This window comes from Pseudophryne corroboree, chromosome 3 (genome assembly GCF_028390025.1).
Source record: "Pseudophryne corroboree isolate aPseCor3 chromosome 3, aPseCor3.hap2, whole genome shotgun sequence".
Lineage (NCBI taxonomy): Eukaryota > Metazoa > Chordata > Amphibia > Anura > Myobatrachidae > Pseudophryne > Pseudophryne corroboree.
Window position 1 is genome coordinate 546,831,956 of NC_086446.1, and position 21,724 is coordinate 546,853,679.

At 33.5% G+C, this 21,724-nt stretch overlaps 17 non-coding genes across 17 annotated transcripts; all 17 read left to right on the plus strand.

Moving 5' to 3' along the window:
- Positions 1-757: 757 nt before the first annotated feature.
- TRNAL-UAG (transfer RNA leucine (anticodon UAG)) lies at positions 758-839 on the plus strand. The gene has a single exon. It is a non-coding gene; the product is annotated as a tRNA-Leu (tRNA).
- A 1,022-nt stretch (positions 840-1,861) lies between these two features.
- On the plus strand, positions 1,862-1,943 carry TRNAL-UAG (transfer RNA leucine (anticodon UAG)). The gene has a single exon. It is a non-coding gene; the product is annotated as a tRNA-Leu (tRNA).
- A 470-nt stretch (positions 1,944-2,413) lies between these two features.
- On the plus strand, positions 2,414-2,495 carry TRNAL-UAA (transfer RNA leucine (anticodon UAA)). The gene has a single exon. It is a non-coding gene; the product is annotated as a tRNA-Leu (tRNA).
- A 3,319-nt stretch (positions 2,496-5,814) lies between these two features.
- Positions 5,815-5,896, plus strand: TRNAL-AAG (transfer RNA leucine (anticodon AAG)). Its single transcript has one exon. It is a non-coding gene; the product is annotated as a tRNA-Leu (tRNA).
- A 262-nt stretch (positions 5,897-6,158) lies between these two features.
- On the plus strand, positions 6,159-6,240 carry TRNAL-UAG (transfer RNA leucine (anticodon UAG)). Its single transcript has one exon. It is a non-coding gene; the product is annotated as a tRNA-Leu (tRNA).
- A 1,698-nt stretch (positions 6,241-7,938) lies between these two features.
- On the plus strand, positions 7,939-8,020 carry TRNAL-AAG (transfer RNA leucine (anticodon AAG)). Its single transcript has one exon. It is a non-coding gene; the product is annotated as a tRNA-Leu (tRNA).
- A 1,913-nt stretch (positions 8,021-9,933) lies between these two features.
- TRNAL-AAG (transfer RNA leucine (anticodon AAG)) lies at positions 9,934-10,015 on the plus strand. The gene has a single exon. It is a non-coding gene; the product is annotated as a tRNA-Leu (tRNA).
- A 2,043-nt stretch (positions 10,016-12,058) lies between these two features.
- TRNAL-AAG (transfer RNA leucine (anticodon AAG)) lies at positions 12,059-12,140 on the plus strand. The gene has a single exon. It is a non-coding gene; the product is annotated as a tRNA-Leu (tRNA).
- Positions 12,141-12,402: 262 nt separating this feature from the next.
- Positions 12,403-12,484, plus strand: TRNAL-UAG (transfer RNA leucine (anticodon UAG)). Its single transcript has one exon. It is a non-coding gene; the product is annotated as a tRNA-Leu (tRNA).
- Positions 12,485-14,181: 1,697 nt separating this feature from the next.
- On the plus strand, positions 14,182-14,263 carry TRNAL-AAG (transfer RNA leucine (anticodon AAG)). The gene has a single exon. It is a non-coding gene; the product is annotated as a tRNA-Leu (tRNA).
- Positions 14,264-14,525: 262 nt separating this feature from the next.
- TRNAL-UAG (transfer RNA leucine (anticodon UAG)) lies at positions 14,526-14,607 on the plus strand. The gene has a single exon. It is a non-coding gene; the product is annotated as a tRNA-Leu (tRNA).
- Positions 14,608-16,306: 1,699 nt separating this feature from the next.
- Positions 16,307-16,388, plus strand: TRNAL-AAG (transfer RNA leucine (anticodon AAG)). The gene has a single exon. It is a non-coding gene; the product is annotated as a tRNA-Leu (tRNA).
- A 262-nt stretch (positions 16,389-16,650) lies between these two features.
- Positions 16,651-16,732, plus strand: TRNAL-UAG (transfer RNA leucine (anticodon UAG)). The gene has a single exon. It is a non-coding gene; the product is annotated as a tRNA-Leu (tRNA).
- Positions 16,733-18,432: 1,700 nt separating this feature from the next.
- On the plus strand, positions 18,433-18,514 carry TRNAL-AAG (transfer RNA leucine (anticodon AAG)). Its single transcript has one exon. It is a non-coding gene; the product is annotated as a tRNA-Leu (tRNA).
- Positions 18,515-18,776: 262 nt separating this feature from the next.
- TRNAL-UAG (transfer RNA leucine (anticodon UAG)) lies at positions 18,777-18,858 on the plus strand. Its single transcript has one exon. It is a non-coding gene; the product is annotated as a tRNA-Leu (tRNA).
- A 1,701-nt stretch (positions 18,859-20,559) lies between these two features.
- Positions 20,560-20,641, plus strand: TRNAL-AAG (transfer RNA leucine (anticodon AAG)). The gene has a single exon. It is a non-coding gene; the product is annotated as a tRNA-Leu (tRNA).
- A 262-nt stretch (positions 20,642-20,903) lies between these two features.
- TRNAL-UAG (transfer RNA leucine (anticodon UAG)) lies at positions 20,904-20,985 on the plus strand. Its single transcript has one exon. It is a non-coding gene; the product is annotated as a tRNA-Leu (tRNA).
- The last annotated feature ends 739 nt before the right edge of the window (positions 20,986-21,724 follow it).

The following is a 21,724-nucleotide window of genomic DNA, read 5'->3' on the forward strand; positions in this document are numbered from 1 at the left end:
AGTAATTGATGTCAAAGTGTTTTTTCTCTACTAAACAGCAAATCAATAATAAAAATGTCCTTTCTCATTAATATTGTAAGTCAATTTATGTACTTTTTTAACCTTCCAAAACGTTTTGTACATAATTTAAACACTTTTTGCATTACACTTCTTTTTAAATATTGATTTAAAAAAATGTTTTTACTGTAACCTGAGCTATATGACCCAGATCTGTGAGCTAAGAGTGTCCATGTGGTACCATGGCCGAGCGGTCTAAGGCCACTAAGTTGCTAAAGTAAAATATTGGAAGGTTGAAAAGTTCATCATCTGTCCTAGATTTTAAAACAGTTTATCACAATTTCAAGAGTCTTCTCAAACTTTAAAAATAATATGTAAAATAATAAACTATGACCTTTGGAGCCAAAATAGATATGTGGTAGCATGGCCGAGCAGTCTAAGGCACTGGATTAAATCTCCAGTCTCTTTGGAGGCGTGGGTTCAAATCCAGAGCTGCCATAATTCTTTTCAAGAGAAAATGACATTCATTGATGTCAAACTGTTTTACTCTACTAAACAGCAAATCAATAATAAAAAATCCTTACTCATTAATATTGTCTTCTAATTTTGTACCTTTTTTATGCTTCCTTAACTTTTAGTATTTTAAATACTTGTAACATGACACTTCTTTTCAAGTATTGATTTAAAACAACACATTTTTTTCCTGTAATCTCAACTGTATGATCCAGAACTGTGAGCTTTCAGTCAGACAGGTCCATGTGGTAGCATGGCAGAGCAGTCTAAGGCGCTGGATTTAGGCTCCAGTCTCTCAGGAGGCGTGGGTTCAAATCCCACTGCTGCCATAATGATTTTACTATGAAAACATCAGTCAGTGATGGCAAAATGTTTTTATCCACTAAAAAGAAAAACAACAATAATAATAAAGACTTTTCTCCTCAATAGCTGATTGATATGATCCAGATGCATGAGCTAAAAATCAGCAGTGTCTAAAGTGCTGGATTAAGGTTCCAGTTTCTTTGGAGGCTTTGGATCAAAACCTACTGCCGCCATAATTATTTTTCCTAAGAAAAAATAAGTCATTGATGTCAAAGTGTTTTACTCTACTAGACAGCAAATCAATAATAAAAAATCCTTACTCATTAATATTGTCTACTATTTTTGTACCTTTTTTATGCTTCCTTAACTTTTTGTATTTTAAATACTTGTAACATGACACTTCTTTTCAAGTATTGATTTAAAACAACACATTTTTTTCCTGTAATCTCAACTGTATGATCCAGAACTGTGAGCTTTCAGTCAGACAGGTCCATGTGGTAGCATGGCAGAGCAGTCTAAGGCGCTGGATTTAGGCTCCAGTCTCTCAGGAGGCGTGAGTTCAAATCCCACTGCTGCCATAATGATTTTACTATGAAAACATCAGTCAGTGATGGCAAAATGTTTTTATCCACTAAAAAGAAAAACAACAATAATAATAAAGACTTTTCTCCTCAATAGCTGATTGATATGATCCAGATGCATGAGCTAAAAATCAGCAGTGTCTAAAGTGCTGGATTAAGGTTCCAGTTTCTTTGGAGGCTTTGGATCAAAACCTACTGCCGCCATAATTATTTTTCCTAAGAAAAAATAAGTCATTGATGTCAAAGTGTTTTACTCTACTAGACAGCAAATCAATAATAAAAAATCCTTACTCATTAATATTGTCTACTATTTTTGTACCTTTTTTATGCTTCCTTAACTTTTTGTATTTTAAATACTTGTAACATGACACTTCTTTTCAAGTATTGATTTAAAACAACACATTTTTTTCCTGTAATCTCAACTGTATGATCCAGAACTGTGAGCTTTCAGTCAGACAGGTCCATGTGGTAGCATGGCAGAGCAGTCTAAGGCGCTGGATTTAGGCTCCAGTCTCTCAGGAGGCGTGGGTTCAAATCCCACTGCTGCCATAATGATTTTACTATGAAAACATCAGTCAGTGATGGCAAAATGTTTTTATCCACTAAAAAGAAAAACAACAATAATAATAAAGACTTTTCTCCTCAATAGCTGATTGATATGATCCAGATGCATGAGCTAAAAATCAGCAGTGTCTAAAGTGCTGGATTAAGGTTCCAGTTTCTTTGGAGGCTTTGGATCAAAACCTACTGCCGCCATAATTATTTTTCCTAAGAAAAAATAAGTCATTGATGTCAAAGTGTTTTACTCTACTAGACAGCAAATCAATAATAAAAAATCCTTACTCATTAATATTGTCTACTATTTTTGTACCTTTTTTATGCTTCCTTAACTTTTTGTATTTTAAATACTTGTAACATGACACTTCTTTTCAAGTATTGATTTAAAACAACACATTTTTTTCCTGTAATCTCAACTATATGATCCAGAACTGTGAGCTTTCAGTCAGACAGGTCCATGTGGTAGCATGGCCGAGCGGTCTAAGGTGCTGGATTTAAGCTCCAGTCTTTTTGGAGGCGTGGGTTCAAATCCCACTGCTGCCGTAATGATTTTACTATGAAAACATCAATGATTTTACTATGAAAATGTTTTTCTCCACTAATAAGAAAAACAATAATATAAAGACTTTTCTCCTCAATAGCTGATTGATATGATCCAGATGAATGAGCTAAAAATCAGCAGTGTCTAAGGTGCTGGATTAAGGTTCCAGTTTCTTTGGAGGCTTTGGATCAAAACCTACTGCCGCCATAATTATTTTTCCTAAGAAAAAATAAGTCATTGATGTCAAAGTGTTTTTCTTTACTAAACAGCAAATCAATAATAAAAAAATCCCATCTCATTAATATTTTATGTCAATTTATGTACTTTTTTAACCTTCCAAAACATTTTGTATATAACTTAAACACTTTTGGTATGACACTTCTTTTTAAGTATTTATTTAAAACAAAAGAAAAATGTTTGTAATGTAATCTGAGCTATATGGCCCAGATCTGTGAGCTAAGAGTGTTCATTTGGTACCATGGCCGAGCAGTCTAAGGCCACTAAGCTGCTAAAATAAAATATTGGTAGGTTAAAAAGTTCATCATCTGCCCTAGATTTTAAAACAGTTTATCATAATTTCAAGAGTCTTCTCAAAATGTAAAAATAATATGTAAAATTATAAACTATGAGCTATGGAGTCAAGGTAGAAATGTGGCTGAGCAGTCTAAGATGCTGCATTAAGGCTCCAGTCTGTTTGGAGGCATGGGTTCAAATTCCACTGCTGTCATAATTACTTTCAAGGTAAAATGACTGTCATTGATGTCAAAGTGTTTTTCTCCACTAAACAGCAAGTCAATAATAAAAAATCCTTTCTAATTAATATTGTCTGCAATTTTGTACCTTTTTTAAATTTTTGTATTTTAAACACTTTTAACATGACACTTCTTTTCAAGTATTGATTTATAACTACACAATTTTTTCTTGTAATCTTAACTATATGATCCAGAACTCTGAGCTTTGAGTCAAAAGTATCCATTGTGTAGCAAGGGCGAGCGGTCTAAGGCACTGGATTTAGGTTCCAGTCTCTCTGGAGGCGTGGGTCTGAATCCTACTGCTTCCATAATGATTTTACTATGAAAATGTCAGTCAGTGATGGCAATGTGTTTTTCTCCACTAAGAAGAAAATCAATAATAATAAAGTCCTTTCTCCTCAACATCTGATCAATATGATCCAGATGCATTAGCTAAAAATCAGCAGTGTCTAAGGTGCTGGATTAAGGTTCCAGATTCTTTGGAGGAATTGGTTCAAACCTACTGCCGCCATAATTATTTTCCCTGAGAAAAAATAAGTAATTGATGTCAAAGTGTTTTTTCTCTACTAAACAGCAAATCAATAATAAAAATATCCTTTCTCATTAATATTGTATGTCAATTTACGTACTTTTTTAACCTTCCAAAACGTTTTGTACATAATTTAAACACTTTTTCCATTACACTTCTTTTTAAATATTGATTTAAAAAAATGTTTTTACTGTAACCTGAGCTATATGACCCAGATCTGTGAGCTAAGAGTGTCCATGTGGTACCATGGCCGAGCGGTCTAAGGCCACTAAGTTGCTAAAGTAAAATATTGGAAGGTTGAAAAGTTCATCATCTGTCCTAGATTTTAAAACAGTTTATCACAATTTCAAGAGTCTTCTCAAACTTTAAAAATAATATGTAAAATAATAAACTATGACCTTTGGAGCCAAAATAGATATGTGGTAGCATGGCCGAGCAGTCTAAGGCACTGGATTAAAGCTCCAGTCTCTTTGGAGGCGTGGGTTCTAATCCAGGGCTGCCATAGTTCTTTTCAAGAGAAAATGACATTCATTGATGTCAAACTGTTTTACTCTACTAAACAGCAAATCAATAATAAAAAATCCTTACTCATTAATATTGTGTACTAATTTTGTACCTTTTTTATGCTTCCTTAACTTTTTGTATTTTAAATACTTGTAACATGACACTTCTTTTCAAGCATTGATTTAAAACAACACATTTTTTTTCCTGTAATCTCAACTATATGATCTAGAACTGTGAGCTTTCAATCAGACAGGTCCATGTGATAGCATGGCCGAGCTGTCTTTGGCACTGGATTTAGGCTCCAGACTCTCTGGAGGCATGGGTTCAAATAACACTGCTGCCATAATGATTTTACTATGAAAACATCAGTCAGTGATGGCAAAAAAAATTTCTCCACTAATAAGAAAAACAATAATAATAAAGACTTTTCTCCTCAATAGCTGATTGATATGATCCAGATGCATGAGCTAAAAATCAGCAGTGTCTAAGGTGCTTGATTAAGGTTCCAGTTTCTCTGGGGGCTTTGGATCAAAACCTGCTGCCGCCATAATTATTTTTCCTAAGAAAAAATAAGTCATTGTTGTCAAAGTGTTTTACTCTACTAAACAGCAAATCAATAATAAAAAAATCCTTACTCATTAATATTGTCTACTAATTTTGTACCTTTTTTATGCTTCCTTAACTTTTTGTATTTTAAATACTTGTAACATGACACTTCTTTTCAAGTATTGATTTATAACTACACAATTTTTTCCTGTAATCTTAACTATATGATCCAGAACTCTGAGATTTGAGTCAAAAGTATCCATGTGGTAGCAAGGGCGAGCGGTCTAAGGCACTGGAATTAGGTTCCAGTCTCTCTGGAGGCGTGGGTCTGAATCCCACTGCTTCCATAATGATTTTACTATGAAAATGTCAGTCAGTGATGGCAATGTGTTTTTCTCCACTAATAAGAAAATCAATAATAATAAAGTACTTTCTCCTCAACATCTGATCATTATGATCCAGATGCATTAGCTAAAAATCAGCAGTGTCTAAGGTGCTGGATTAAGGTTCCAGATTCTTTGGAGGAATTGGTTCAAAACCTACTGCCGCCATCATTATTTTCCCTGAGAAAAAATAAGTAATTGATGTCAAAGTGTTTTTTCTCTACTAAACAGCAAATCAATAATAAAAAGATCCTTTCTCATTGATATTTTATGTCAATTTATGTACTTTTTTAACCTTCCAAAACGTTTTGTACATAATTTAAACACTTTTTGCATTACACTTCTTTTTAAATATTGATTTAAAAAAATGTTTTTACTGTTTCCTGAGCTATATGACCCAGATCTGTGAGCTAAGAGTGTCCATGTGGTACCATGGCCGAGCGGTCTAAGGCCACTAAGTTGCTAAAGTAAAATATTGGAAGGTTGAAAAGTTCATCATCTGTCCTAGATTTTAAAACAGTTTATCACAATTTCAAGAGTCTTCTCAAACTTTAAAAATAATATGTAAAATAATAAACTATGACCTTTGGAGCCAAAATTGATATGTGGTAGCATGGCCGAGCGGTCTAAGGCGCTGGATTAAGGCTCCAGTCTCTTTGGAGGCGTGGGTTCAAATCCCACTGCTGCCATAATTCTTTTCAAGAGAAAATGACATTTATTGATGTCAAACTGTTTTACTCTACTAAACAGCAAATCAATAATAAAAAATCCTTACTCATTAATATTTTCTACTAATTTTGTACCTTTTTTATGCTTCCTTAACTTTTTGTATTTTAAATACTTGTAACATGACACTTCTTTTCAAGTATTGATTTAAAACAACACATTTTTTTCCTGTAATCTCAACTGTATGATCCAGAACTGTGAGCTTTCAGTCTGACAGGTCCACGTGGAAGAATGGCTGAGCGGTCTAAGGCGCTGGATTTAGGCTCCAGTCTCTCTGGAGGCGTGGGTTCAAATCCCACTGCTGCCATAATGGTTTTACTATGAAAACATCAGTCAGTGATGACAAAATGTTTTTCTCCACTACTAAGAAAAACAATAATAATAAAGACTTTTCTCCTCAATAGCTGATTGATATGATCCAGATGCATGAGCTAAAAATCAGCAGTGTCTAAGGCGCTGGATTAAGGTTCCAGTTTCTTTGGAGGCTTTGGATCAAAACCTACTGCCGCCATAATTATTTTTCCTAAGAAAAAATAAGTAATTGATGTCAAAGTGTTTTTCTTTACTAAACAGCAAATGAATAATAAAAAAATCCTTTCTCATTAATATTTTATGTCAATTTATGTACTTTTTTAACCTTCCAAAACATTTTGTACATAACTTAAACACTTTTGGTATGACACTTCTTTTTAAGTATTTATTTAAAACAAAAAAAAATGTTTGTACTGTAATCTCTGCTATATGGCCCAGATCTGTGAGCTAAGAGTGTTCATTTGGTACCATGGCCGAGCAGTCTAAGGCCACTAAGCTGCTAAAATAAAATATTGGTAAGTTAAAAAGTTCATCATCTGCCCTAGATTTTAATACAGTTTATCATAATTTCAAGAGTCTTCTCAAAATGTAAAAATAATATGTAAAATTATAAACTATGAGCTATGGAGTCAAGATAGAAATGTGGCTGAGCGGTCTAAGATGCTGCATTAAGGCTCCAGTCTGTTTGGAGGCATGGGTTCAAATTCCACTGCTGTCATAATTATTTTCAGATAAAACGACTGTCATTGATGTCAAAGTGTTTTTCTCCACTAAACAGCAAGTCAATAATAAAAAATCCTTTCTAATTAATATTGTCTGCTAATTTTGTACCTTTTTTAAATTTTTGTATTTTAAACACTTTTAACATGACACTTCTTTTCAAGTATTGATTTATAACTACACAATTTTTTCTTGTAATCTTAACTATATGATCCAGAACTCTGAGCTTTGAGTCAAAAGTATCCATGGGGTAGCAAGGGCGAGCGATCTAAGGCACTGGATTTAGGTTCCAGTCTCTCTGGAGGCGTGGGCGGAATAACACTGCTTCCATAATGATTTTACTATGAAAATGTCAGTCAGTGATGGCAATGTGTTTTTCTCCACTAATAAGAAAATCAATAATAATAAAGTCCTTTCTCCTCAACATCTGATCAATATGATCCAGATGCATTAGCTAAAAATCAGCAGTGTCTAAGGTGCTGGATTAAAGTTCCAGATTCTTTGGAGGAATTGTTTCAAAACCTACTGCCGCCATAATTATTTTCCCTGAGAAAAAATAAGTAATTGATGTCAAAGTGTTTTTTCTCTACTAAACAGCAAATGAATAATAAAAATATCCTTTCTCATTGATATTTTATGTCAATTTATGTACTTTTTTAACCTTCCAAAACGTTTTGTACATAATTTAAACACTTTTTGCATTACACTTCTTTTTAAATATTGATTTAAAAAAATATTTTTACTGTAACCTGAGCTATATGACCCAGATCTGTGAGCTAAGAGTGTCCATGTGGTACCATGGCCGAGCGGTCTAAGGCCACTAAGTTGCTAAAGTAAAATATTGGAAGGTTGAAAAGTTCATCATCTGTCCTAGATTTTAAAACAGTTTATCACAATTTCAAGAGTCTTCTCAAACTTTAAAAATAATATGTAAAATAATAAACTATGACCTTTGGAGCCAAATTAGATATGTGGTAGCATGGCCGAGCGGTCTAAGGCGCTGGATTAAGGCTCCAGTCTCTTTGGAGGCGTGGGTTCAAATCCCACTGCTGCCATAATTCTTTTCAAGAGAAAATGACATTTATTGATGTCAAACTGTTTTACTCTACTAAAAAGCAAATCAATAATAAAAAATCCTTACTCATTAATATTGTCTACTAATTTTGTACCTTTTTTATGCTTCCTTAATTTTTTGTATTTTAAATACTTGTAACATGACACTTCTTTTCAAGTATTGATTTAAAACAACACATTTTTTTCCTGTAATCTCAACTGTATTATCCAGAACTGTGAGCTTTTAGTCAGACAGGTCCATGTGGAAGAATGGCCGAGCAGTCTAAGGTGTTGGATTTAGGCTCCAGTCTCTCTGGAGGCGTGGGTTCAAATCCCACTGCTGCCATAATGGTTTTACTATGAAAACATCAGTCAGTGATGACAAAATGTTTTTCTCCACTAATAAGAAAAACAATAATAATAAAGACTTTTCTCCTCAATAGCTGATTGATATGATCCAGATGCATGAGCTAAAAATCAGCAGTGTCTAAGGCGCTGGATTAAGGTTCCAGTTTCTTTGGAGGCTTTGGATCAAAACCTACTGCCGCCATAATTATTTTTCCTAAGAAAAAATAAGTAATTGATGTCAAAGTGTTTTTCTTTACTAAACAGCAAATGAATAATAAAAAAATCCTTTCTCATTAATATTTTATGTCAATTTATGTACTTTTTTAACCTTCCAAAACATTTTGTACATAACTTAAACACTTTTGGTATGACACTTCTTTTTAAGTATTTATTTAAAACAAAATGAAAATGTTTGTACTGTAATCTGAGCTATATGGCCCAGATCTGTGAGCTAAGAGTGTTCATTTGGTACCATGGCCGAGGGGTCTAAGGCCACTAAGCTGCTAAAATAAAATATTGGTAGGTTAAAAAGTTCATCATCTGCCCTAGATTTTAAAACAGTTTATCATAATTTCAAGAGTCTTCTCAAAATGTAAAAATAATATGTAAAATTATAAACTATGAGCTATGGAGTCAAGGTAGAAATGTGGCTGAGCGGTCTAAGATGCTGCATTAAGGCTCCAGTCTGTTTGGAGGCATGGGTTCAAATTCCACTGCTGTCATAATTATTTTCAAGATAAAACGACTGTCATTGATGTCAAAGTGTTTTTCTCCACTAAACAGCAAGTCAATAATAAAAAATCCTTTCTAATTAATATTGTCTGCTAATTTTAAGTATCCATGGGGTAGCAAGGGCGAGCGATCTAAGGCACTGGATTTAGGTTCCAGTCTCTCTGGAGGCGTGGGCCGAATCCCACTGCTTCCATAATGATTTTACTAAGAAAATGTCAGTCAGTGATGGCAATGTGTTTTTCTCCACTAATAAGAAAATCAATAATAATAAAGTCCTTTCTCCTCAACATCTGATCAATATGATCCAGATGCATTAGCTGAAAATCAGCAGTGTCTAAGGTGCTGGATTAAAGTTCCAGATTCTTTGGAGGAATTGGTTCAAAACCTACTGCCGCCATAATTATTTTCCCTGAGAAAAAATAAGTAATTGATGTCAAAGTGTTTTTTCTCTACTAAACAGCAAATGAATAATAAAAATATCCTTTCTCATTGATATTTTATGTCAATTTATGTACTTTTTTAACCTTTCAAAACGTTTTGTACATAATTTAAACACTTTTTGCATTACACTTCTTTTTAAATATTGATTTAAAAAATGTTTTTACTGTAACCTGAGCTATATGACCCAGATCTGTGAGCTAAGAGTGTCCATGTGGTACCATGGCCGAGCGGTCTAAGGCCACTAAGTTGCTAAAGTAAAATATTGGAAGGTTGAAAAGTTCATCATCTGTCCTAGATTTTAAAACAGTTTATCACAATTTCAAGAGTCTTCTCAAACTTTAAAAATAATATGTAAAATAATAAACTATAACCTTTGGAGCCAAAATAGATATGTGGTAGCATGGCCGAGTGGTCTAAGGTGCTGGATTAAGGCTCCAGTCTCTTTGGAGGCATGGGTTCAAATCCCTCTGCTGCCATAATTCTTTTCAAGAGAAAATGACATTTATTGATGTCAAACTGTTTTACTCTACTAAACAGCAAATCAATAATAAAAAATCCTTACTCATTAATATTGTCTACTAATTTTGTACCTTTTTTATGCTTCCTTAACTTTTTGTATTTTAAATACTTGTAACATGACATTTTTTTTCAAGTATTGATTTAAAACAACACATTTTTTTCCTGCAATCTCAACTGTATGATCCAGAACTGTGAGCTTTCAGTCCGACAAGTCCATGTGGAAGAATGGCCGAGTGGTCTAAGGTGCTGGATTTAGGCTCCAGTCTCTCTGAAGGCGTGGGTTCAAACCCCAATGCTGCCATAATGGTTTTACTATGAAAACATCAGTCAGTGATGACAAAATGTTTTTCTCCACTAATAAGAAAAACAATAATAATAAAGACTTTTCTCCTCAATAGCTGATTGATATGATCCAGATGCATGAGCTAAAAATCAGCAGTGTCTAAGGCGCTGGATTAAGGTTCCAGTTTCTTTGGAGGCTTTGGATCAAAACCTACTGCCGCCATAATTATTTTTCCTAAGAAAAAATAAGTAATTGATGTCAAAGTGTTTTTCTCTACTAAACAGCAAATGAATAATAAAAAAATCCTTTCTCATTAATATTTTATGTCAATTTATGTACTTTTTTAACCTTCCAAAACATTTTGTACATAACTTAAACACTTTTGGTATGACACTTCTTTTTAAGTATTTATTTAAAACAAAAAAAAAATGTTTGTACTGTAATCTGTGCTATATGGCCCAGATCTGTGAGCTAAGAGTGTTCATTTGGTACCATGGCCAAGCAGTCTGAGGCCACTAAGCTGCTAAAATAAAATATTGGTAAGTTAAAAAGTTCATCATCTGCCCTAGATTTTAAAACAGTTTATCATAATTTCAAGAGTCTTCTCAAAATGTAAAAATAATATGTAAAATTATAAACTATGAGCTATAGAGTCAAGGTAGAAATGTGGCTGAGCGGTCTAAGATGCTGCATTAAGGCTCCAGTCTGTTTGGAGGCATGGGTTCAAATTCCACTGCTGTCATAATTATTTTCAAGATAAAACGACTGTCATTGATGTCAAAGTGTTTTTCTCCACTAAACAGCAAGTCAATAATAAAAAATCCTTTCTAATTAATATTGTCTGCTAATTTTGTACCTTTTTTAAATTTTTGTATTTTAAACACTTTTAACATGACACTTCTTTTCAAGTATTGATTTATAACTACACAATTTTTTCTTGTGATCTTAACTATATGATCCAGAACTCTGAGCTTTGAGTCAAAAGTATCCATGGGGTAGCAAGGGCGAGTGATCTAAGGCACTGGATTTAGGTTCCAGTCTCTCTGGAGGCGTGGGCCGAATAACACTGCTTCCATAATGATTTTACTATGAAAATGTCAGTCAGTGATGGCAATGTGTTTTTCTCCACTAATAAGAAAATCAATAATAATAAAGTCCTTTCTCCTCAACATCTGATCAATATGATCCAGATGCAATAGCTAAAAATCAGCAGTGTCTAAGGTGCTGGATTAAAGTTCCAGATTCTTTGGAGGAATTGGTTCAAAACCTACTGCCGCCATAATTATTTTCCCTGAGAAAAAATAAGTAATTGATGTCAAAGTGTTTTTTCTCTACTAAACAGCAAATGAATAATAAAAATATCCTTTCTCATTGATATTTTATGTCAATTTATGTACTTTTTTAACCTTCCAAAACGTTTTGTACATAATTTAAACACTTTTTGCATTACACTTCTTTTTAAATATTGATTTAAAAAATGTTTTTACTGTAACCTGAGCTATATGACCCAGATCTGTGAGCTAAGAGTGTCCATGTGGTACCATGGCCGAGCGGTCTAAGGCCACTAAGTTGCTAAAGTAAAATATTGGAAGGTTGAAAAGTTCATCATCTGTCCTAGATTTTAAAACAGTTTATCACAATTTCAAGAGTCTTCTCAAACTTTAAAAATAATATGTAAAATAATAAACTATGACCTTTGGAGCCAAAATAGATATGTGGTAGCATGGCCGAGCGGTCTAAGGCGCTGGATTAAGGCCCCAGTCTCTTTGGAGACGTGGGTTCAAATCCCACTGCTGCCATAATTCTTTTCAAGAGAAAATGACATTTATTGATGTCAAACTGTTTTACTCTACTAAACAGCAAATCAATAATAAAAAATCCTTACTCATTAATATTGTCTACTAATTTTGTACCTTTTTTATGCTTCCTTAACTTTTTGTATTTTAAATATTTGTAACATGACACTTCTTTTCAAGTATTGATTTAAAACAACACATTTTTTTCCTGTAATCTCAACTGTATGATCCAGAACTGTGAGCTTTCAGTCAGACAGATCCATGTGGAAGAATGGCCGAGCGGTCTAAGGCGCTGGATTTAGGCTCCAGTCTCTCTGGAGGTGTGGGTTCGAATCCCACTGCTGCCATAATGGTTTTACTATGAAAACATCAGTCAGTGATGACAAAATGTTTTTCTCCACTAATAAGAAAAACAATAATAATAAAGACTTTTCTCCTCAATAGCTGATTGATATGATCCAGATGCATGAGCTAAAAATCAGCAGTGTCTAAGGCGCTGGATTAAGGTTCCAGTTTCTTTGGAGGCTTTGGATCAAAACCTACTGCCGCCATAATTATTTTTCCTAAGAAAAAATAAGTAATTGATGTCAAAGTGTTTTTCTTTACTAAACAGCAAATGAATAATAAAAAATCCTTTCTCATTAATATTTTATGTCAATTTATGTACTTTTTTAACCTTCCAAAACATTTTGTACATAACTTAAACACTTTTGGTATGACACTTCTTTTTAAGTATTTATGTAAAACAAAAAAAAATGTTTGTACTGTAATCTGTGCTATATGGCCCAGATCTGTGAGCTAAGAGTGTTCATTTGGTACCATGGCCGAGTGGTCTAAGGCCACTAAGCTGCTAAAATAAAATATTGGTAGGTTAAAAAGTTCATCATCTGCCCTAGATTTTAAAACAGTTTATCATAATTTCAAGAGTCTTCTCAAAATGTAAAAATAATATGTAAAATTATAAACTATGAGCTATGGAGTCAAGGTAGAAATGTGGCTGAGCGGTCTAAGATGCTGCATTAAGGCTCCAGTCTGTTTGGAGGCATGGGTTCAAATTCCACTGCTGTCATAATTATTTTCAAGATAAAACGACTGTCATTGATGTCAAAGTGTTTTTCTCCACTAAACAGCAAGTCAATAATAAAAAATCCTTTCTAATTAATATTGTCTGCTAATTTTGTACCTTTTTTAAATTTTTGTATTTTAAACACTTTTAACATGACACTTCTTTTCAAGTATTGATTTATAACTACACAATTTTTTCTTGTGATCTTAACTATATGATCCAGAACTCTGAGCTTTGAGTCAAAAGTATCCATGGGGTAGCAAGGGCGAGTGATCTAAGGCACTGGATTTAGGTTCCAGTCTCTCTGGAGGCGTGGGCCGAATAACACTGCTTCCATAATGATTTTACTATGAAAATGTCAGTCAGTGATGGCAATGTGTTTTTCTCCACTAATAAGAAAATCAATAATAATAAAGTCCTTTCTCCTCAACATCTGATCAATATGATCCAGATGCAATAGCTAAAAATCAGCAGTGTCTAAGGTGCTGGATTAAAGTTCCAGATTCTTTGGAGGAATTGGTTCAAAACCTACTGCCGCCATAATTATTTTCCCTGAGAAAAAATAAGTAATTGATGTCAAAGTGTTTTTTCTCTACTAAACAGCAAATGAATAATAAAAATATCCTTTCTCATTGATATTTTATGTCAATTTATGTACTTTTTTAACCTTCCAAAACGTTTTGTACATAATTTAAACACTTTTTGCATTACACTTCTTTTTAAATATTGATTTAAAAAATGTTTTTACTGTAACCTGAGCTATATGACCCAGATCTGTGAGCTAAGAGTGTCCATGTGGTACCATGGCCGAGCGGTCTAAGGCCACTAAGTTGCTAAAGTAAAATATTGGAAGGTTGAAAAGTTCATCATCTGTCCTAGATTTTAAAACAGTTTATCACAATTTCAAGAGTCTTCTCAAACTTTAAAAATAATATGTAAAATAATAAACTATGACCTTTGGAGCCAAAATAGATATGTGGTAGCATGGCCGAGCGGTCTAAGGCGCTGGATTAAGGCCCCAGTCTCTTTGGAGACGTGGGTTCAAATCCCACTGCTGCCATAATTCTTTTCAAGAGAAAATGACATTTATTGATGTCAAACTGTTTTACTCTACTAAACAGCAAATCAATAATAAAAAATCCTTACTCATTAATATTGTCTACTAATTTTGTACCTTTTTTATGCTTCCTTAACTTTTTGTATTTTAAATATTTGTAACATGACACTTCTTTTCAAGTATTGATTTAAAACAACACATTTTTTTCCTGTAATCTCAACTGTATGATCCAGAACTGTGAGCTTTCAGTCAGACAGATCCATGTGGAAGAATGGCCGAGCGGTCTAAGGCGCTGGATTTAGGCTCCAGTCTCTCTGGAGGTGTGGGTTCGAATCCCACTGCTGCCATAATGGTTTTACTATGAAAACATCAGTCAGTGATGACAAAATGTTTTTCTCCACTAATAAGAAAAACAATAATAATAAAGACTTTTCTCCTCAATAGCTGATTGATATGATCCAGATGCATGAGCTAAAAATCAGCAGTGTCTAAGGCGCTGGATTAAGGTTCCAGTTTCTTTGGAGGCTTTGGATCAAAACCTACTGCCGCCATAATTATTTTTCCTAAGAAAAAATAAGTAATTGATGTCAAAGTGTTTTTCTTTACTAAACAGCAAATGAATAATAAAAAATCCTTTCTCATTAATATTTTATGTCAATTTATGTACTTTTTTAACCTTCCAAAACATTTTGTACATAACTTAAACACTTTTGGTATGACACTTCTTTTTAAGTATTTATGTAAAACAAAAAAAAATGTTTGTACTGTAATCTGTGCTATATGGCCCAGATCTGTGAGCTAAGAGTGTTCATTTGGTACCATGGCCGAGTGGTCTAAGGCCACTAAGCTGCTAAAATAAAATATTGGTAGGTTAAAAAGTTCATCATCTGCCCTAGATTTTAAAACAGTTTATCATAATTTCAAGAGTCTTCTCAAAATGTAAAAATAATATGTAAAATTATAAACTATGAGCTATGGAGTCAAGGTAGAAATGTGGCTGAGCGGTCTAAGATGCTGCATTAAGGCTCCAGTCTGTTTGGAGGCATGGGTTCAAATTCCACTGCTGTCATAATTATTTTCAAGATAAAACGACTGTCATTGATGTCAAAGTGTTTTTCTCCACTAAACAGCAAGTCAATAATAAAAAATCCTTTCTAATTAATATTGTCTGCTAATTTTGTACCTTTTTTAAATTTTTGTATTTTAAACACTTTTAACATGACACTTCTTTTCAAGTATTGATTTATAACTACACAATTTTTTCTTGTAATCTTAACTATATGATCCAGAACTCTGAGCTTTGAGTCAAAAGTATCCATGGGGTAGCAAGGGCGAGCGATCTAAGGCACTGGATTTAGGTTCCAGTCTCTCTGGAGGCGTGGGCCGAATCCCACTGCTTTCATAATGATTTTACTATGAAAATGTCAGTCAGTGATGGCAATGTGTTTTTCTCCACTAATAAGAAAATCAATAATAATAAAGTCCTTTCTCCTCAACATCTGATCAATATGATCCAGAAGCATTAGCTAAAAATCAGCAGTATCTAAGGTGCTGGATTAAAGTTCCAGATTCTTTGGAGGAATTGGTTCAAAACCTACTGCCGCCATAATTATTTTCCCTGAGAAAAAATAAGTAATTGATGTCAAAGTGTTTTTTCTCTACTAAACAGCAAATGAATAATAAAAATATCCTTTCTCATTGATATTTTATGTCAATTTATGTACTTTTTTAACCTTCCAAAACGTTTTGTACATAATTTAAACACTTTTTGCATTACACTTCTTTTTAAATATTGATTTTAAAAAATGTTTTTACTGTAACCTGAGCTATATGACCCAGATCTGTGAGCTAAGAGTGTCCATGTGGTACCATGGCCGAGCGGTCTAAGGCCACTAATGTTGCTAAAGTAAAATATTGGAAGGTTGAAAAGTTCATCATCTGTCCTAGATTTTAAAACAGTTTATCACAATTTCAAGAGTCTTCTCAAACTTTAAAAATAATATGTAAAATAATAAACTATAACCTTTGGAGCCAAAATAGATATGTGGTAGCATGGCCGAGCGGTCTAAGGCGCTGGATTAAGGCTCCAGTCTCTTTGGAGGCGTGGGTTCAAATCCCACTGCTGCCATAATTCTTTTCAAGAGAAAATGACATTTATTGATGTCAAACTGTTTTACTCTACTAAACAGCAAATCAATAATAAAAAATCCTTACTCATTAATATTGTCTACTAGTTTTGTACCTTTTTTATGCTTTCTTAACTTTTTGTATTTTAAATACTTGTAACATGACACTTCTTTTCAAGTATTGATTTAAAACAACACATTTTTTTCCTGTAATCTCAACTGTATGATCCAGAACTGTGAGCATTCAGTCAGACAGGTCCATGTGGTAGCATGGTCGAGCGGTCTAAGGCGCTGGATTTAGGCTCCAGTCTCTCTGGAGGCGTGGGTTCAAATCCCACTGCTGCCATAATGATTTTACTATGAAAACATCAGTCAGTGATGACAAAATGTTTTGCTCCACTAATAAGAAAAACAATAATAATAAAGACTTTTCTCCTCAATAGCTGATTGATATGATTCAGATGCATGAGCTAAAAATCAGCAGTGTCTAAGGCGCTGGATTAATGTTCCAGTTTCTTTGGAGGCTTTGGATCAAAACCTACTGCCGCCTTAATTATTTTTCCTAAGAAAAAATAAGTAATTGATGTCAAAGTGTTTTTCTTTACTAAACAGCAAATGAATAATAAAAAAATCCTTTCTCATTAATATTTTATGTCAATTTATGTACTTTTTTAACCTTCCAAAACATTTTGTACATAACTTAAACACTTTTGGTATGACACTTCTTTTTAAGTATTTATTTAAAACAAAAAAAAATGTTTGTACTGTAATCTGTGCTATATGGCCCAGATCTGTGAGCTAAGAGTGTTCATTTGGTACCATGGCCGACTAGTCTAAGGCCACTAAGCTGCTAAAATAAAATATTGGTAGGTTAAAAAGTTCATCATCTGCCCTAGATTTTAAAACAGTTTATCATAATTTCAAGAGTTTTCTCAAAATGTAAAAATAATATGTACAATTATAAACTATGAGCTATGGAGTCAAGGTAGAAATGTGGCTAAGCGGTCTAAGATGCTGCATTAAGGCTCCAGTCTGTTTGGAGGCATGGGTTCAAATTCCACTGCTGTCATCATTATTTTCAAGATAAAACGACTGTCATTGATGTCAAAGTGTTTTTCTCCACTAAACAGCAAGTCAATAATAAAAAATCCTTTCTAATTAATATTGTCTGCTAATTTTGTACCTTTTTTAAATTTTTGTATTTTAAACACTTTTAACATGACACTTCTTTTCAAGTATTGATTTATAACTACACAATTTTTTCTTGTAATCTTAACTATATGATCCAGAACTCTGAGCTTTGAGTCAAAAGTATCCATGGGGTAGCAAGGGCGAGCGATCTAAGGCACTGGATTTAGGTTCCAGTCTCTCTGGAGGCGTGGGCCGAATCCCACTGCTTTCATAATGATTTTACTATGAAAATGTCAGTCAGTGATGGCAATGTGTTTTTCTCCACTAATAAGAAAATCAATAAAAATAAAGTCCTTTCTCCTCAACATCTGATCAATATGATCCAGAAGCATTAGCTAAAAATCAGCAGTGTCTAAGGTGCTGGATTAAAGTTCCAGATTCTTTGGAGGAATTGGTTCAAAACCTACTGCCGCCATAATTATTTTCCCTGAGAAAAAATAAGTAATTGATGTCAAAGTGTTTTTTCTCTACTAAACAGCAAATGAATAATAAAAATATCCTTTCTCATTGATATTTTATGTCAATTTATGTACTTTTTTAACCTTCCAAAACGTTTTGTACATAATTTAAACACTTTTTGCATTACACTTCTTTTTAAATATTGATTTTAAAAAATGTTTTTACTGTAACCTGAGCTATATGACCCAGATCTGTGAGCTAAGAGTGTCCATGTGGTACCATGGCCGAGCGGTCTAAGGCCACTAATGTTGCTAAAGTAAAATATTGGAAGGTTGAAAAGTTCATCATCTGTCCTAGATTTTAAAACAGTTTATCACAATTTCAAGAGTCTTCTCAAACTTTAAAAATAATATGTAAAATAATAAACTATAACCTTTGGAGCCAAAATAGATATGTGGTAGCATGGCCGAGTGGTCTAAGGCGCTGGATTAAGGCTCCAGTCTCTTTGGAGGCGTGGGTTCAAATCCCACTGCTGCCATAATTCTTTTCAAGAGAAAATGACATTTATTGATGTCAAACTGTTTTACTCTACTAAACAGCAAATCAATAATAAAAAATCCTTACTCATTAATATTGTCTACTAGTTTTGTACCTTTTTTATGCTTTCTTAACTTTTTGTATTTTAAATACTTGTAACATGACACTTCTTTTCAAGTATTGATTTAAAACAACACATTTTTTTCCTGTAATCTCAACTGTATGATCCAGAACTGTGAGCATTCAGTCAGACAGGTCCATGTGGTAGCATGGTCAAGCGGTCTAAGGCGCTGGATTTAGGCTCCAGTCTCTCTGGAGGCGTGGGTTCAAATCCCACTGCTGCCATAATGATTTTACTATGAAAACATCAGTCAGTGATGACAAATTGTTTTGCTCCACTAATAAGAAAAACAATAATAATAAAGACTTTTCTCCTCAATAGCTGATTGATATGATTCAGATGCATGAGCTAAAAATCAGCAGTGTCTAAGGCGCTGGATTAAGGTTCCAGTTTCTTTGGAGGCTTTGGATCAAAACCTACTGCCGCCATAATTATTTTTCCTAAGAAAAAATAAGTAATTGATGTCAAAGTGTTTTTCTTTACTAAACAGCAAATGAATAATAAAAAAATCCTTTCTCATTAATATTTTATGTCAATTTATGTACTTTTTTAACCTTCCAAAACATTTTGTACATAACTTAAACACTTTTGGTATGACACTTCTTTTTAAGTATTTATTTAAAACAAAAAAAAAATGTTTGTACTGTAATCTGTGCTATATGGCCCAGATCTGTGAGCTAAGAGTGTTCATTTGGTACCATGGCCGACTAGTCTAAGGCCACTAAGCTGCTAAAATAAAATATTGGTAGGTTAAAAAGTTCATCATCTGCCCTAGATTTTAAAACAGTTTATCATAATTTCAAGAGTTTTCTCAAAATGTAAAAATAATATGTACAATTATAAACTATGAGCTATGGAGTCAAGGTAGAAATGTGGCTAAGCGGTCTAAGATGCTGCATTAAGGCTCCAGTCTGTTTGGAGGCATGGGTTCAAATTCCACTGCTGTCATCATTATTTTCAAGATAAAACGACTGTCATTGATGTCAAAGTGTTTTTCTCCACTAAACAGCAAGTCAATAATAAAAAATCCTTTCTAATTAATATTGTCTGCTAATTTTGTACCTTTTTTAAATTTTTGTATTTTAAACACTTTTAACATGACACTTCTTTTCAAGTATTGATTTATAACTACACAATTTTTTCTTGTAATCTTAACTATATGATCCAGAACTCTGAGCTTTGAGTCAAAAGTATCCATGGGGTAGCAAGGGCGAGCGATCTAAGGCACTGGATTTAGGTTCCAGTCTCTCTGGAGGCGTGGGCTGAATCCCACTGCTTTCATAATGATTTTACTATGAAAATGTCAGTCAGTGATGGCAATGTGTTTTTCTCCACTAATAAGAAAATCAATAATAATAAAGTCCTTTCTCCTCAACATCTGATCAATATGATCCAGAAGCATTAGCTAAAAATCAGCAGTGTCTAAGGTGCTGGATTAAAGTTCCAGATTCTTTGGAGGAATTGGTTCAAAACCTACTGCCGCCATAATTATTTTCCCTGAGAAAAAATAAGTAATTGATGTCAAAGTGTTTTTTCTCTACTAAACAGCAAATGAATAATAAAAATATCCTTTCTCATTGATATTTTATGTCAATTTATGTACTTTTTTAACCTTCCAAAACGTTTTGTACATAATTTAAACACTTTTTGCATTACACTTCTTTTTAAATATTGATTTTAAAAAATGTTTTTACTGTAACCTGAGCTATATGACCCAGATCTGTGAGCTAAGAGTGTCCATGTGGTACCATGGCCGAGCGGTCTAAGGCCACTAATGTTGCTAAAGTAAAATATTGGAAGGTTGAAAAGTTCATCATCTGTCCTAGATTTTAAAACAGTTTATCACAATTTCAAGAGTCTTCTCAAACTTTAAAAATAATATGTAAAATAATAAACTATAACCTTTGGAGCCAAAATAGATATGTGGTAGCATGGCCGAGCGGTCTAAGGCGCTGGATTAAGGCTCCAGTCTCTTTGGAGGCGTGGGTTCAAATCCCACTGCTGCCATAATTCTTTTCAAGAGAAAATGACATTTATTGATGTCAAACTGTTTTACTCTACTAAACAGCAAATCAATAATAAAAAATCCTTACTCATTAATATTGTCTACTAGTTTTGTACCTTTTTTATGCTTTCTTAACTTTTTGTATTTTAAATACTTGTAACATGACACTTCTTTTCAAGTATTGATTTAAAACAACACATTTTTTTCCTGTAATCTCAACTGTATGATCCAGAACTGTGAGCATTCAGTCAGACAGATCCATGTGGTAGCATGGTCGAGCGGTCTAAGGCGCTGGATTTAGGCTCCAGTCTCTCTGGAGGCGTGGGTTCAAATCCCACTGCTGCCATAATGATTTTACTATGAAAACATCAGTCAGTGATGACAAAATGTTTTGCTCCACTAATAAGAAAAACAATAATAATAAAGACTTTTCTCCTCAATAGCTGATTGATATGATTCAGATGCATGAGCTAAAAATCAGCAGTGTCTAAGGCGCTGGATTAAGGTTCCAGTTTCTTTGGAGGCTTTGGATCAAAACCTACTGCCGCCATAATTATTTTTCCTAAGAAAAAATAAGTAATTGATGTCAAAGTGTTTTTCTTTACTAAACAGCAAATGAATAATAAAAAAATCCTTTCTCATTAATATTTTATGTCAATTTATGTACTTTTTTAACCTTCCAAAACATTTTGTACATAACTTAAACACTTTTGGTATGACACTTCTTTTTAAGTATTTATTTAAAACAAAAAAAAATGTTTGTACTGTAATCTGTGCTATATGGCCCAGATCTGTGAGCTAAGAGTGTTCATTTGGTACCATGGCCGACTAGTCTAAGGCCACTAAGCTGCTAAAATAAAATATTGGTAGGTTAAAAAGTTCATCATCTGCCCTAGATTTTAAAACAGTTTATCATAATTTCAAGAGTTTTCTCAAAATGTAAAAATAATATGTACAATTATAAACTATGAGCTATGGAGTCAAGGTAGAAATGTGGCTAAGCGGTCTAAGATGCTGCATTAAGGCTCCAGTCTGTTTGGAGGCATGGGTTCAAATTCCACTGCTGTCATCATTATTTTCAAGAT